The sequence below is a fragment of the Coregonus lavaretus genome, assembly GCF_964263955.1.
Source record: "Coregonus lavaretus genome assembly, chromosome: 21".
In the NCBI taxonomy this organism is placed as follows: domain Eukaryota; kingdom Metazoa; phylum Chordata; class Actinopteri; order Salmoniformes; family Salmonidae; genus Coregonus; species Coregonus lavaretus.
Genome location: NC_140008.1, coordinates 9,043,962 through 9,062,085, shown reverse-complemented (window position 1 = coordinate 9,062,085; position 18,124 = coordinate 9,043,962). Strand labels below are relative to the sequence as shown.

The 18,124-nt window shown below is 41.0% G+C and overlaps 1 pseudogene across 1 annotated transcript; it reads right to left on the bottom strand.

Moving 5' to 3' along the window:
* Nucleotides 1-3,302: 3,302 nt before the first annotated feature.
* LOC311148743 (ethanolamine kinase 2-like) lies at nt 3,303-16,519 on the bottom strand (annotated as a pseudogene). The gene is made up of 6 exons: nt 16,506-16,519; nt 15,826-15,964; nt 9,233-9,381; nt 8,084-8,175; nt 3,683-3,755; nt 3,303-3,348 (listed from the first exon to the last, which is right to left on the bottom strand). The product of its transcript is annotated as an ethanolamine kinase 2-like (transcript).
* Between the last annotated feature and the right edge of the window lie 1,605 nt (nt 16,520-18,124).

Here is an 18,124-nt window from a genome sequence, read left to right as displayed (position 1 = left end):
GTTTTTTGTTAAGAAGCCCTCCTGTTCTCAACTCATTACCTGTATTAACTGCACCTGTTTGAACTCGTTACCTGTATAAAAGACACCTGTCCACACACTCAATCAAACAGACTCCAACCTCTCCACAATGGCCAAGACCAGAGAGCTGTGTAAGGACATCAGGGATAAAATTGTAGACCTGCACAAGGCTGGGATGGGCTACAGGACAATAGGCAAGCAGCTTGGTGAGAAGGTAACAACTGTTGGCGCAATTATTAGAAAATGAAAGAAGTTCAAGATGACGGTCAATCAACCTCAGTCTGGGGCTCCATGCAAGATCTCACCTCATGGGCCATCAATGATCATGAGGAAGGTGAGGGATCAGCCCAGAACTACATGGCAGGACCTGGTCAATGACCTGAAGAGAGCTGGGACCACAGTCTCAAAGAAAACCATTAGTAACACACTACGCCGTTATGGATTAAAATTCTGCAGCGCACGCAATGTCCCCCTGCTCAAGCCAGCGCATGTCCAGGCCCGTCTGAAGTTTGCCAATGACCATCTGGATGATCCAGAGGAGGAATGGGAGAAGGTCATGTGGTCTGATGAGACAAAAATATAGCTTTTTGGTCTAAACTCCACTCGATGTTTTTGTAGGAAGAAGAAGGATGAGTACAACCCCAAGAACACCATCCCAACCGTGAAGCATGGTGGTGGAAACATCATTCTTTGGGGATGCTTTTCTGCAAAGGGGACAGGATGACTGCACCGTATTGAGGGGAGGATGGATGGGGCCATGTATCGCGAGATCTTGGCCAACAACCTCCTTCCCTCAGTAAGAGGATTGAAGATGGGTCGTGGCTGGGTCTTCCAGCATGACAACGACCCGAAACACACAGCCAGGGCAACTAAGGAGTGGCTCCGTAAGAAGCATCTCAAGTTCCTGGAGTGGCCTAGCCAGACCTGAACCCAATAGAAAATCTTTGGAAGGAGCTGAAAGTCCGTATTGCCCAGCGACAGCCCCAAAACCTGAAGGATCTGGAGAAGGTCTGTATGGAGGAGTGGGCCAAAATCCCTGCTGCAGTGTGTGCAAACCTGGTCAAGACCTACAAGAAACATATTATCTCTGTAATTGCAAACAAAGGTTTCTGTACCAAATATTAAGTTCTGCTTTTCTGATGTATCAAATACTTATGTCATGCAATAAAATGCAAATTAATTACTTAAAAATCATACAATGTGATTTTCTGGTCTCTCACAGTTGAAGTGTACCTATGATAAAAATTACAGACCTCTACATGCTTTGTAAGTAGGAAAACCTGCAAAATCGGCAGTGTATCAAATACTTGTTCTCCCCACTGTATATTTGTGGTTGTTTTGTTGTATTTGTTTGGATGAATTTGTCAGTTTGGGCCTCAAATTGGCAACGACATAATGGAGAGGATGATTAAACTTGTCCATTGTTCAATTTTAGAAAATGTTATTTATCTGAAAAACCTAACAACCTGTTCTAGAGTCATCATCAGACTTCTGAGAGTAACTTGGTTAAACAGAAAACAGTTATTGTTGAGAACGATTGATTACAAATATTTAGTTACGTTTCTTTCCATCGAACCATCTGTTGTAATTTGCAGTTTTTCCCTCTTGCTTAAAGATGACATAAGTCTATGGTTATATGATGTAGGCCTACTGTAGGACATGGCCACACGAAATACAATTAAGAAAACCTACATTTAACTTCTCCAACAGGATTAAATGAAAATGAAAGTTGTAAAATTTAATCCAATATCATTTTACGATAAAATGTAATAATAAATGTTTTCCTATTTAGAAAAAGGGGGGCAAATACACACACTCAAAAGCAGGTATATCATTTCACAAGGTGCATTTCTTCACTCCTCCTCAAACAGTGGGCCTCCTCCTCAAACAGTGGGCCTCCACCTCAAACAGTGGGCCTCCACCTCAAACAGTGGGCCTCCTCCTCAAACAGTGGGCCTCCTCCACAAACAGTGGGTCATACTCAAACAGTGGACCTCCTCCTCAAACAGTGGGCCTCCTCCTCAAACAGTGGGCCTCCTCCACAAACAGTGGGTCATACTCAAACAGTGGACCTCCTCCTCAAACAGTGGGCCTCCTACTCAAACAGTTGGCCTCCTCCTCAAACAGTGGGCCTCCTCCTCAAACAGTGGGCATCCTCCTCAAACAGTGGGCCTCCTACTCAAACAGTGGGCCTCCTCCTCAAACAGTGGGCCTCCTCCTCAAACAGTGGGCCTCCTCCTCAAACAGTGGGCCTTCTCCTCAAACAGTGGGCCTCCTCCTCAAACAGTGAGCCTCCTCCACAAACAGTGGGTCATACTCAAACAGTGGACCTCCTCCTCAAACAGTGGGCCTCCTCCTTATTTCCTCATAAGAATGTCTTTGTCAAATTGGCTTTGGAAGTATGGAATAACCGCTGCCTTGCCAACACATCCACAAACTCAACCGCTGCCTAGCAGACATTAGTGAATCAAAAAATAAATAAAGTCAATATCAATGGTACACTCTTAAAAAAAAGTGCTATCTAGAACCTAAAAAGGTTATTCGGCTGTCCCCATAGAACAACCCTTTGAAAAACCCTTTTTGGTTCCAGGTTGAACCCTATTGGGTTCCATATAGAACCATTTCCCCCAAATAGGGTTTTCCTTTGGGGACAGCCAATGAACCCTTTCGGAACCGTTTTTTTCCAAGAGTGTAGGGTGGGAGGCAGGGAGGGTGGGGTGCATTCATTCCCCTCGGCTCCCTATGGTCACATGCACATGTGGCTTTGGTTAAGCGGGAGGCCTAGCAGTCGCCTGTCATTCTTTGAGTAGTCAGCAGAGATTTTGCTCAAAGAGATAACGCAGCGAGGAAACAGTCATAGAGAGAAACACCCCAAAAAACGTTCATCGCGAGGACTCTCCTCCCAGTCTAGGACATAGGCTCTCTACTGGAAGCTCTAGAGGGAGACTTTACCCCATAAGCAGCTGGTGCAAACTCACTGTTCTCCACCTTGTTATGGTTCAACTTAGATTTGGGGTATAGGGATGTAACCTGACCCTCACAATGCACTTTGGGGCAACTTGTGCATGGAGCTTGGTGGGGCTAGACAGGATGACAGCCACATGTGGCCCAACCAAGGATGAGAGACAGACAGGGAGGACCAATGAGACTGGAACAATACTGTTCCATCTGCTCCTGCTGGATCACATTTCTTCCAAGGTTCTGATAGAGAAGAGGTGGGACACCTGTCACTGGTCCACAGAGCGGGCAGAGAAGAAGCCACACAGAGGGCAGGGTGCCGTGTGTCAATAGTGATTAACGTCAGCACAGTGGAGACTGCTGCTGCTGCTGCTGTGGGGTACAAGGAGGAGAGAGGAGGAAGAAAGTGATACTTTCTGCTCAGAGGACTGTGCTGTTCAGAATCCATTTGTGTCTCCCTGAAAATACAAAATGTTTGTCACTGGGACTAATGTGTTACCAGGTGATTCAATTCAAGTTCATCCATTGTGCAATATGTTTTCTCATTCCTCATAAAGGTCGTGTGAATGTGGGGCGGCGGGGGTCTGAATTGAGGAAAGGCTATTCATAGTAAAGCTACATAAACACTTGTAGGTTTTACTTTGTATCAGCATTTAGAAGTAATAATATTACTGTAAGACCAAAGTCCCACAGTCTGGTCACTCACCTTTCAAAGTCGAAGTCAATGGACGAGTATCTGGCCTGCAGGTTTCCCAGAGACCCCAGAAAAAGTTGGAGGCCTGCGAATAGAGGGAGAAAAACAGGGCGATATGGAGGAAGAGCCAGAGAAGCAAAAGTTAGGATCCAGGTTTGTGAGAAGGGGAAGGGCCTTGTTCAGGGTTGTTCTCATCTTGACATGTACTTGACGTCCTCTTCTGTATAAATCTAATGCTTTACCCTGTGACTACATTTTAAAAACATGTCTTATTATCAAATATAATTCAGAATCTTGTCTATTTTAAAAACATGTCTTATTATTAAATATAATTCAGAATCTTGTCTATCTTCAGGATTTTGACAATGGAGCCCTTTATCTACTTCCCCAAAGCCAGATGAACTCGTAGATGTCTCTGCATGCAGTTTGAAGGAAGTAGCTAACTAGACATTTATATTTACATTCATGTCATTTAGCAGACACTCTTATCCAGAGCAACTAGGGTTAAGTGCCTTGCTCAAGGGCACATCGGCAGATGTTCAACTAGTCGGCTCGGGGATTTGAACCAGCAACCTTTTCGATTACTGGTCCAACGCTCTTAACTGCTAGGCTACCTGCCGCAATTACGGGCATTAGCGCAATGACTGGAAGTTTACGGTATCAGCTAGAATGTTAGTAGATACCATAACTTCCAGTCATTGCGCTAATGCTAGTTAGCATTGGCTCGCAAAAGTACCTCTAACTTCCTTCATACTGGATGCAGAGACATAAAAAATGGTATCCATGAGTTCATCTGACTCTGGGGGAGTATCCCTTTAAAGTTCAGTGGGATTGAAGTACCCACTAAGCGGTCATATCGAGACGCTGTAGCCTGCAAAGAGCTGGTGCTTTAGACCACCAGAAAACCACTACAATTCCTCTCTGGTTATATTGTCCTGTCCTGTACATTCCCAGAAGCCTTTATTCCACACTGCTGTTGTTTTGAGGATTTACCTTTCATGGTGCAATATTGTGTGCCGCATGACTGAAATGTACTAATGTTGGATCTTAACTTGACCAGTATTGTCGTAGCAAAATAATCCTACAGCAACAAGATTTAAACATTTAGTCCATAATGTTGCTTGATCGGTGGTTAGGCTGGACAAAAGTAGACTACATGAAAAGTGCAATACTGTTCATATAACTGTGTGTTAGAGTGGGTTTTCAGTGAATTTATGTAAATCACAAAGCTCATCTGCATTTCCTGCAGAGCAGGAAAGTTCTCAGCAATAAAAGATTGATCAAATGAAGATCCTAAATTTAGCAGACGCTCTTATCCAGACTGACTTACAGGAGCAATTAGGGTTAAGTGCCTTGCTCAAGGGCACATCGACAGATTTCTCACCTAGTCGGCTCGGGGATTAGAACCAGCGACCTTTCGGTTACTGGCACAACGCTCTTAACCACCAAGCTACATGCCGCCCTTTCTTGCTTATGCAGCGTCTCGGGCGACTCATGACGGCAGGACAAAAATTGATGTCATTTTTTCAATGAGACATCAACGGCAAATGCCGCCAAGGCTGAAAGAAAATACTGTCCACTACGGTGCCGGACAGAATTTGAAGCAAGAGTTGAAATGGACCATTAACTGTGTAGCTAATTAAAAAAATATATTCTCAGGATATGTTTATCAACATTACTGTCACGATCGTTGACGGACGAGACGGACCAAGGCACAGCATGATATGCGAACATGTTTATTTATATAGAATAAACACCACAACAACAAATGAAACGAACCGTGAAGTCCAAGGTAGCATACAAACAACATACCTTACACGGAACAAGATCCCACAACTAACAGGTGCCAAAAGGCTGCCTAAGTATGGTCCCCAATCAGAGACAACGAGCAACAGCTGCCTCTGATTGGGAACCACACAGGCCAACATAGATCTACACATTCTAGATCTAAACATAGAAAATCGACATAGCAAACACAACACAGAAAATACACACCCTGACTCAACAAATACAAGTCCTCAGAGTCAGGGCGTGAAAATTACCTAGAGTCTAGGTAAGAAATTCTGAGGTTCAAAGTGCTATACGTTTAGTAATTTTTCTGCAAATTTTGACATATTTAAATTAGAAAATTAACTTACATGCGAGAGTTGTATTGTGTTGGGATGTTATTTACGGCTCGTTTTTTAAGATATGTGTACCCATAAACCACAAGTAAATTGTTTAGATTTCCCTGTGTTTTGCTTCTGAAGAAAAAGGGGGAAAAGTGTAACGCTCATATGGAATTGCTCCCTTAGGTCCATAGTACTCCACGCCCCCATACATTTCTGTTGTCATCCACCCTAATTGTAATTCTCTATGGTGGGACCACTAATAATTTCCTAATGAGTTCCAGGCGGACCTCTGTGCTGTGGCCCAGTGATATAATCACATTTTTATTTGATAATCAAATAAAGGGCGGAATGAAATACTGGAGCAGTGTGTGGTTTCCCCTCTCCTTTTTTTTCCTGGCACGTTTTCATCTGTAACGTCTCTCCCCGGTTCTAGATGGAGATTGAGTGCAGTTCTTCTGCTATGATTAATAACTCCCCTCCATTAAGATGCCATTAGCCTAACGCTAAGCAGAAATGGCCAGTGACAGGGAGCCATTCAGAAAAGCCCTGAGAGGAAGCATACTACTACAACAAGATAGGGGGGTGACATCACAGAGTCACAGTCTTTGGCCCTTCAGTACTTGGGGGGGGGGGTTCCCCCGAGGGGGCCAAAGAAGAGTCGTAAAGAGCGCAGTGTGACTTGGCTCGCTCTGTCTGGGCTCAAGATAGGGAGAGGAGCAGTGGAGAAGCTCCCCTCCCCAGAACATTGGCAGAGAGCTACTCGTTAGTGATGCCACAGCAGAGACAATTTGTCTATTTAAGGACCCTGGGAAATATCACAACAGACCCTGCAGTTCAATAGGGCATTGATATCAGTTCTTTCTCTTCTTGTTGTGATTAATGGACAAAGTAAGCTTCCTTTCAGTAGACCTAGGGTCTCCCATGAACTGAAATGGTACTCTAAAAACAATGGCAAACATCCGGTCAAATGACTAAAAAGCGGAGTATGGGAGGGATATTGGGAATGTTCTAGTCATATCTCGAAATCAGATTTAAATGAAAACCAGCTAAGCCAAACTTTTATTTCGTGATTGTTTTGATAAACAAGCATATCCACCATCTCTACGCCAGACTTGTAAATTACTTGGACAGGAAACTTGACTCACCCATTCATTGTCAGTGAGTGACTTCTACCACTTCACCAAGCCAGAGTTCTCGGTTTGTCACAGAAATCTGATTTCAATCAACAAGATGTTATCGCTGCTCTTATTCATTTCCAGGCCATGTTTTTTTTCTTACACATTTTGGCTGAGGCAGAGTTATTTAAAAAAGAAAAAGCTTTCTCATCGTTTCTGGGCTATTTTGAGAGACATTAACACTACCCCCCCAAATTACTAAAACAATCCTGCGTATTGTGTCGATTTATGAAAGCACCATTTGTCTAGTCCAGCACCACTTGAGCCTCCAACGACTGAAAAATTGTGGTTGTTAAAAAAACACCTTGGTCATTTTGCATAGGGACTTTGGTTTTTGTGAATATGGACCCATAAACTGACATTGAAATATTGAACCTTGCCTTAGTATTAAAAGATCACACTGTAAATATTTGTGTAAACAGTGTAAAGGGAAACCTTCATCAGAAATGAAAGTTTGTCAGCTTACCTTATACATTCATTTGGGGTGGTGGCATACAGCTGGATCTACATGACCAATGTTGTGGGAAATGGTTTCATCTTGACATTAGACTACTTTAGAGGTAGACTACTTAAACTACTTGTCACGGATTCTGCCGAGGCTGCCCCTCCTCCTTGCTCGGGCAGGCTGCGGCGTTCGTCGTCACCGGAATACTAGCTACTGCCGATCTATGTTCTCTGTTTCTATGTTGCACCTGTTGTCTAATGTCACACACCTGTTGCCCATTATTGTAATCACGCCTTCCCTATTTAACCAGTGGCTCCCAATGTGTTTTGTGCGTGGTTGTTTTTCGTTTCGTGTGTCGTTGGTGAGCGGGTTAGTTCCTTCCTGTGTGGAGGTATTTCTGTGTTGTTTTCTTTACTCATTTTCAGTAAAGTACGTTTCTTCGAGTTCTGTGTCCTGCGCCTGACTTCGATCCACCGCATTACACTGACACTCGTTACACTACTTTACATCTGACAAACTTTTATTTTAAAGTGTAATGTCCCTTTAATGCACTTGCTTAGTACAAGTTCAACGTTGAAGGCAAAATGAAATATTTGAAATACATTGAAATAAAAAACATTTTAAGCTTTCTCTTTGAATTCCGGTCTGTGAGATATACCTCAGAAATGAATTGCCAACTGACGGAACGCACCTCAAACTCATTGAAGTGGTTGCCTATGTTGAAGGCCTGTTAGTTATAATCAGCATACTCATAGTCGATGAATCTCACCATGCCTAAAGGAGAGGAGAGCAACGTATGGTTCATACAGCTTATTGCAATGACACATACACATTAGTAAACTGTTCTGTGGCACCTCAGCAATAGAGTCCCAGACACTTGTAGAATCTATGCCAAGGCACATTGAAGCTGTTGTGTCGGTTTGTGGTGGCCCAACGCCCTATTATGACACTTTATGTTGGCGTTTCCTTTATTTTGGCAGTTACCTGTATGTCGGCTATAATTGATAGTGTGCTCTGAAAGCTTCAATAGTCAACGCTAAAATTCTTCAATAAGATACAATGAAACAATTTTCTATTTTACTCCATATTATGTTCCGATATGTATGATTTGTTCCGATATCATATTATTTTACTTTGTGCTTTACTGTTACAACTACAAAGTCCCTGAAAAGCTTCAGAGAAACATTTATAATGTATTCATTATAATCGTGTTCCATACATTAATCATAACAATGACCAAGGCCGTACGTCTGCACTATGTGATAAATTAAATGACATAAGTACATAATGAAATGACAAGAGGATTAAGAGAATAGGGTATAGGTTTAGTATCCATAGCAAAAGAAAGGAAAGGTGTGGGGTAGATCGTGACCGTTTTGTGAACCACATTTTGTCAAAGTGTTAAAATGGAACATGCCTTGCAATTGGACCATTTCACGAAAATAAGTTAAATCAAAGGGACATCCAATCAATCAATCAATCAATTTTATTTTATATAGCCCTTCTTACATCAGCTAATATCTCGAAGTGCTGTACAGAAACCCAGCCTAAAACCCCAAACAGCTAGTAATGCAGGTGTAGAAGCACGGTTATTGAGTCTAAAACATCCAAGTTATTGAGTCTAAAACATGGCAATCTTGTATTCTTACTGACACTGATGGTCTATTGCATCAGAATGGCAGAACAAATGCTATACCCAATCAGTTCAGTTGTAATGAATCCACACATCTTCATACCACGTTGCTTTTTTAAATGCAAAATGAGCTTGCTTGGAACACTTTTTATGTCAGCCTTGCAACTCAAATTCCAGGCACTAAGACCCATCACTCACCCTCTTTGTGGTCGTAGATGATGTTTTTAGTCAGGAGGTCGTTGTGACAAAGCACGGTCGGCGAGCCGATCTGAGAGAGGTGTCTTTTCAACATCTCCATTTCATCTGAAAGGGTTTCGATGCTAGGGACCTCTTTCAGCAGCTTGGAACTATGTGGACGAAAAAAGACTAAAATAACTGTAACACATTGCAGGCACTGGAAGTACATTATCATCACATTCATATTGATCTCTTGCTATTATACATGCTGTGTTAAAATATTGGTTTAGTAGGTATTTTTCATCTTTTAATTACTTTCTAATACACTTTCAAAAACAAATAGACTATGTATCCATTGGAGGAAATGCAGAGAACTCCTAGATGAAGGCAGGTATAATATACTGTTTGTCATAAAGTACTACAGATGGTCTGCAGTAAATATAGGAATAAATATAAATATAAGGAATAAGGTTGAATCGGATTACAATGGAACACCCAGCCGTGATCTGCCCAACGACGCCTCTCTATCAGACGAACTCAATGTGTTTTATGCACGCTTTGACAACAACAACACCGAGCCGGGTCTGAGGGCCGTCACCGACCCAGAGGACTGGGTGATCTCACTCTCCGAGGCCGACGTGAGAAGGGTCTTTAATCAGGTCAACACCCACAAGGCCGCGGGCCCCGACGGTATTCCAGGGCGCGTTCTCAGAGCATGCGCAAAACAGCTGGCAGGCATTTTCACTGTAATTTTCAACATATCCTTGTCCCAGTCTGTAATCGCTACATGTTTTAAGATGACCACAATCATTCCTGTTCCTAAGAACTCTAAGGCTTCATGCCACAATGACTACCGCCCTGTAGCACTCACTTCTGTAATCATGAAGTGCTTTGAGAGGCTGGTTATGGCACACATTAACTCCACCATCCCCGCCACCCTAGACGCACTCCAATTTGCATACCGCCCCAACAGATCTATAGACGACGCAATCTCAATTGCTCTCTACACTGCCCTCACCCACCTAGATAAGAGGAATACCTATGTGAGAATGCTGTTCATTGACTACAGCTCAGCGCTCAACACCACTGTCCCCTCCAAGCTCGTCACCAAGCTTAGGACTCTGGGTCTGAACACCTCCCTCTGCAACTGGATCCTACAGAAGGTTGTGCGGACAGCCCACTACATCACTGGGGCTGAGCTCCCCATTCAGGACCTCTATACCAGGCGGTGTGAAAAGAAGACTCCAACCACCCAAGCCATAGACTATGATACTGGTGCATCAAGTCTGACACCAACAGGCTCTTGAACAGCTTCTATCCCCAAGCAATACGACTTATTAATAGCGAACAAAATAGCTACACGGACTATCTGAGTTAACCTTGTATCTTTATTTACCTTTGATTTCAATCTTTGCACTGTCTCTATGCCCACTCTCAGGGCCCTACACACTCACACACACTGTCACTCCAACACACACACAAACATTCACTCCAACATTTTCTCTCTCACACATAATATGCACATACATTTATACTGACTCTACACACACCCACTCACATACAAGCTGCTGCTACCCTGTTTATCTTATATCCTGTTGCCTAGTCCCCTTACCCCTATACATATCTACCTCCATCACTCCAGTATCCCTGCACATGTAAATATGGTATTGGATCTGACTTTTTAAATATTTCCTGTATATAGCATGCTTACTTACTTACTTACTTACTTACTTACTTACTTACTTACTTCATTGTGCCTTCAAGAGACTACACCACTGACTGGATACTGACATTTTAAAAGAACAAATTCTACAGGTATATGAGAAATATTTCCATGCTTCAAGTTACTTGTGTCACACCCAGGCCATGTGGACCATTAATCAACCAGCAGTCTTACAGTGAAAATGACTTAAGTAAATAAAGTCCATGATTTCCTTTGCCTACAAAGACTAGAAGAAAGACGAAAAGGTCTAAAGCCCGGTATTATATTCTGTCAGGGGGAGAGCGACTTCTTAATGCAGAAGTTCACCAACCTGTAGATGCGTTTTCTAAGTCTGCATGCGTTTACAGCAACACAAGTTGTTTATGACACTAGACAGCACAACATATCATCCGGAGAGGTTACATGCCTTTACAATGTCTTGTTTTTCCTTCTTGGGATAGCTCTATCAATCAACAAAGGTCTTATTTTCACAGACTCTACTTGAAAAAATGCACCTGCGAAACGCTGTGTAAGCATTGTACGGTTCTGATGAATTCGTATGCCTCCTTTCAATCGCCAAAAAAAAGTACAAAATTAAACACTGTTATACCTATTTATGCAAGGAGACAAACAGTTGCGGTGTTATTATACACAGTTGTCGACATAATTTAGTGGGGCCTGTTAGGAACGTACAATAAAAGCAGTGACGTAGGCCGTTGTTTACAGTCATGACAGAGGTCTCGTCTCCTTCAGCCTTTACTACTTCCTCAGCCGCACACACTCATTTGGATGGAAGAGTATCTTGTTCTACTCGGTTCAATTGTTTTTTTGTTGTGGTTGCGAATGGACACGTTGCTCATCACTCATAAATGCTTTGGGCCCTATTCAGTGAAAACTGGTATCTAGATTTCTGGGATATATTGTGACATAGTTTTGTTGTAACAAGCATGCATTCTTGCATATTCAGAATAACCTTATTTTTTGTTAGTTTTTTACTTTCCCCAGAAACTCAAGTATTGCTCAGGAAAATAGCCTAGTACAGAATAAATAGTTGTATGATATTAGTATTTTGTTCATATATTAGCTCATGATAGGCAATTTATTTGTATCTTAATATCATCAATATTCATGAAAATATTAAATGTGGTTTACAAATTCCATATCTCTTTAAAAATGCATACTCATTTTTTATTCTGTTTGCAGAATAACTGTTCATATGAAAACGAATGTTTGTTCAAAGGCTCAATCCATGGTGAAACTTAAATGATTCATTCCTATCAACTATTCTATAATTGTTTTATTTATTTTTTTAACAGAAATTCCAAAAACAAAAACAAGCTCCCAAGCATTTCACATCGTAACACCACTCTGCTATCTGCACTTTCTCCCCCTTCTCTTGCTCAACGCCTTTCAGATGCAGGCGGTCGTGGAGTACGATGCTCACCTCCCGGCTCCCGCTCCTCTCATGTCTCTCAGTGAAGTCTGGTTCTAGAGAGCTAGCTACTACAGTAATTAGAGGAATTTCCTCCTCTGGCGGCTCGTTATCAATGTGCCTTATTTACATGTGATTACCAGCTCCAGTGGAGCAGCAGTGATTATGGAAGTATTGTGTGGTTTGTGTTAAGTGTTAAATGGGAGAATTAGCGGGAGGGCTTTGAGCAGAGCAGGAGGCTGCTCTCCCGGTTTCTGTGCTCTCCTCAGAAAGTGCAGCTGTACTGTGTCTCTCCTTTCCTGCCTTCCTCTCCTCTCATGTTCTCTCCTGTCCGGCTCTGTCCTGTTCTCTCCTCTCCCCTCCTCTCCTGTTCGGTCCTCTTCCCCCCTATCCTCAACACCACAGATGTATCTCCTCTCCTGTTCTCTCCTCTCCTCTGCCTCCCACTCCAGTGGGTGACTATCTGACTCAGACTGAGGAGCGCTTCTGCAGGTGCACCCTCTTCCTGCTCCCCCTCTCCCCCGTTTCCTTGGAAAACACACTCTCTCACTCATACATTGCCCAAGTACAAAAGACTCTCTGATGCTTTTGTGTGTTGTCTAGTTCTCACCCTGTCATTCTATTGCTCCCTTTAGATACACAGCAAATTGGACAGTGTTTATTTTTCTGTGTAAAATGTCTTAGGTTGATTCAGGTGTTAAATGAACTCTGTAGGTGAAAATGAAGTAATATTTAATATATATTTAATATTAATATTAAATTAACACTGTGGTGTAAAAGAACCCAGGTGTTGGTGCTACTAACCAGTGTTAAACCAAAACCACACCCATCATTATCATATTTCCCAGCATGCTCTATTGCGTGTTGATCTTTAGAATTGTTTGTTTCAAAATCTCTGTTTTTGCATGATTGATTATTTAATTGTATGCTACTCAAATATAAATAACATATATTTGTCTAAAGTAATCCAATCTGTTAATTGGACTTATTGCACCCATTACTGAAATGGTTGTTCCAGTTTAAATGGATTAGGTATTCTCCTATCTTAACATTCAAAACCTGGCAGTTATTCTGAATGCAGGTTGTAGGTGGATAAAAATTGCAGATGTTGACTAGCCCAGCTCCAGCTGGATTCCAATAAGACGAATGCATCACTTTGCAAGCTGGCATAATATGACTTGCAGGTCTGATGTGGCCTGTAAACCAGGAGTTTCAGGCCACTATATCAGGGTAAAACTAGACCGTTAAAATAAAAGCTGCTGAAATACTTGTGGTATTGTGTTGAATAATTACATTTTAATGATAACATATTCGCTTAGGATCTCACTTGGTGAAGGCAAGAGGATTGAAAACGGATGAATGCAACAACCATGTCTCTGTCACTAATACCCCTTTCAGACATATGGAATGTGGCACCTTGAAAGCGCCTCGGCTATGGCATGTTTGTTTGTCTGAAAGGGTACGGCTTTTAAAATGCCGCCACGAAACCTTCTCTGGAGATAGTTTTGAAGCGCCACTGAACAGGCATTTAACTTGTCTGTTAAGGAATGCCACTTCTGAAGCGGGACTAACGTCCATCACTAGGCAACCAGAACTGTCAATCAAATGATCTCAAGCTGCCTGTGTGCAGCCTGCCTGCTGCCTGTACGCAGACCACTTGCTCCTAAGAAAAGTACTGAAAAGTTTGTTAAATACAATGACTTACCAATACATGTAGTAGAAAGAAAACATCTACCCTAACATAAAAAAACAACACAACAGCACATCAATCAGCAACATTTATTGTTGTTAGGGAACCAACAGCAAACATTCTATGCACAATTCCACTGCCTGAACAGGTACAGAATTAGCACTGTTTTTTATTTATTTTTATTGTCTGAAAGGTTATCAATTGTCCACTACTGTAGCGGCGTCCTATAAATTAAAAGGGTATAACAAATACAATCATGGGTGGTAATGCTACAATTCACTCGAAATGCAAGGCACTCTGGGAAATATGCAAACAAGGCTTTACACAGAACAGTGTGTAAATGTAACACTGAAAAGTGTGGACCCGTATAGACCTGGAACAGTGTTAAATTGAACACTGTCAGTGTTGATTTAACACTGGAGAATTAGCTGTGTACGAAACCACATGCATACACACATTCAAAGCAAGTTTTATGGATGATTGACCTGTAAAAGCCAATAGATTTGAATAATTTATTGTATAAGTGGAACACCGTACAATGAGAGATGTATAAAAAGAAATAATAATTTGTACAGAAATCACCCTATATTGAGTATGATATATAATATTTGTTCTCTCTTTGATGCTTTCTTGTTATATGAATTTCATTTTGAGACCGTTAAATGTGGATTGAGTGATCCAGCTTAAAAAATGTATCACAATATAGCCCCATCTATTGGACTTCTGAATGCGGTGCAACTGTGATAAAGGCTGGTGTACGTTCTGTAAAATGAAATGTCCTTTATATAATTAAATTGCCTAACAGTTAGCAATTTCGTATACATACATGGCTATTAACATAATCTTAGGGCTCTATTCAATCACTATCAAGGAAGTTCAGTGTTACATTGCGATTGAAATTTGAAGGCAATGTTTCCACGTTAGCGGAAACTGTATTCACGGCAAATGCTGCATATGTCGGCTCAGTCGGAAATGTTCTTTAAATTTCTATCGCGCAATCTGTAACGCTTCAGCGATACAGATTGAATAGAGCCCTTAGTTACTTCTAAGATTCATGAAAATTGTTTGCTTATACTTCCATTATCATATAATAATAATAATCACCCCCTGTGTAATGTCACATCATGACAACACTTCAGAATAGAACTATATGGGATGTTACTCACAAAAAGTTAGTTGCCTGTGTCCTGTCATAGCAATGTTAAAAAAAGACTACTAGAGACATGCTGGCTCCATCTCAGATGTATGCAGGAAGCTGCTTCTCTCTTATCATAAAGGTCCCAATCTCCCCATAGCAGTTGTCTGTTAAATGGATGACCCAATCCAAAGCTAATTGCCTTGACCTCTTGACCTCTCCCCACAAAACACAAAGAACACAAAGAACATACTGGAATAGTTTGGTGATATTCTTTCAATCTAAAGAGCTAAAGCAGACCCAGTACTTTACGACTCGAGTTTGACTCTAGTTTGCATGGACTTCCGACCCCTCAACCCTCGCAGCAATCGTAAACAACACAGAACATTTGATTGATAAGGGAGAGAGACCGTTCGAGGAAGCTGAGCTAATGTCTGCTTTTCTTTGTTCCCCCACCTCCTCAATGGGCCAATCACTGCTTGGTGCCACATGGCAAGAGAGTGGACTGCTAGCGACAGTAAAGACTGGCTAAATGAGTCAGACTTCACTGTCAACACATCTCATAGAAGAAGAGGAAAGTGCAAATCTTTGCTTAACAAAAAAAACATTTAGCAAAATAGAAAATGCCTAAGTAGATGTTGTAGTGTTAACTCACCTCTGCGGTGCTGGTGTGCTGGTGAGCGTTCTGGACAAGTTTGAGAAATTGTACCATCTTCTTCCTCAGAATATTCTCTGCGGGGTTGTCAGATTCAAGCTCGATCGAGAGGATTTTTCCCATTTCTGTTGCAATCAATCTACAGGAGGAAAAAAACGAGGATAATTTATAACATAACTACAGATGAGACTGAGACAAGATATTGCACACAAAAACTCTGGACCAGAAATAGATAGCTGCTATCTTTCCATTAAGCAATCCATTCAAACTTAATGTTGTTTCATTTAGGACCCTATTGACTGCTAGAGTGCATGTTTTGCAGAGTGTCTGTGGTGTCATGGAGACGTTGGGCTTTTGCTACAGGTTATCAAACTGAGCTGGCTGATAGATGGAGACTGGCCCTGAGGTTTGCCCTCTGTTGTCTGGATACTATCCACTAGCATAGCTGGAGCTAAACCTGTTGTCTGGGTTCCATCCACTAGCATAGCTGGAGGTGTCAAACCTGTTGTCTGCACTGTAAAACATTTCCTGTAAAAATTACATGAATTTTCTGGCAGAAATGGGCCAGGAATTTACTGTAATATATTTTACAGTACAACTACTGTAATCCATTTCACATTAATCAGTTTTACGGGGATCATTTTACTGTAATATAATTTACAGTATATTACTGGAATTACTCATGCAGCGGCATTTTATTGAGTGTTCTTTGCAAGTTTTCATTTTTCACATTTACATTTTCCTTTTGGCCATTTAGCGGGTGCTCTTGTACTAAGCACTTACAGTCAGAGCATTCAACCAAGGTTGATTTAAAAAAAATACATCATAGTCATAGCAAGTAAAACGTTTCTGTAACCATTACTGAAAATGTTGTTGTAGTTAAGGTCTTCAAAATAATTGTAATTAAAACAAGATATCTTATGATATATCTCTGGATAGTGCTAATACAATACTAAGCTATTCACAGTAACATGATGACAGAGCAATGAAGCACAGTACAATACAGTAAAAATGACTATTAAACTGTATGAAAATATATATATGTAGTATTCTACAGCAGGTTAGATGTATACATTTGCATAGTACAGCGCATTAATGAACACTAAGTGTCTTATTTCACCCGCACTTCAAGAGGCCTGAACAATTGCTTCCAACCCAGCTGTGATTACAGGGCAAAACATACAAAATGGGTAAATATTAAACCATTAAAAGTTTGAGACCCAGTACGACTCTGACCTTTTCCTTACATATATTTAACTGTTGGGAAACCCCTACCACGTATCACTTAAATTGGTTCAGGAATCTCACTAACGGGTGCAACAAATATAGACACAAGGCATGCCTTACAATATGTTAATGAGCCAGCAATTCTTTCTCCTCCCACAATATTTCTCAACAATGCACCATCATTTACAGTATGCTGCAGTTAATATATATAGAAAAACAGCAATACAGTACTTTATTGTTGAAATGTTCAAAAATAAAATCAGCAATTGCTAATAGTGAATATTTAACTGTATATTACAGCATACCAACTGATATTTGGTGTGTTATATCACTTTCACTTTAGGCCTTAACAAAGGCTTCTAAACTGACAGTGACTACAGGACAAAACAGATCAAAGGGACATGGCTAGAATTAGAATTAGAATCGATTGTAATGCTATGATAGAAGACCACTGACAGGTTCCAGAACAGAGTCACTGCAGGACATGGCCACTCAACCATTGTGACTTGCTGCCACTCTGATCCGTCCCTTATATAAACTTAATTGTTACGGAACCACTGTCACATATTACTTTATTTGGTTCAGGAATCTCACTAAATCAAATCAAATAAAATAAAATCTTATTCGTCACATGCGCCGAATACAACAGGTGTAGACCTTACAGTGAAATGCTTACTTACAAGCCCTTAACCAACAATGCAATTTTAAGAAAGAATACAATTATTTTTTACAAAAAATACATAAAATAAAAATATAATAAGATATAAAAGTAACAAATAATTAAAGAGCAGCAGTAAAATAACAATAGTGAGGCTATATACAGGGGGTACCGGTACCGAGTCAATGTGCGGTGGCACCGGTTAGTCGAGGTAATTGAGGTAATATGTACAGTGAGGGAAAAAAGTATTTGATCTCCTGCTGATTTTGTACATTTGCACACTGAAAAAGAAATGATCAGTCTATAATTTTAATGGTAGGTTTATTTGAACAGTGACAGACAGAATAACAACAACAAAATCCAGAAAAACGCATATAAAATAATGTATAAATTGATTTGCATTTTAATGAGGGA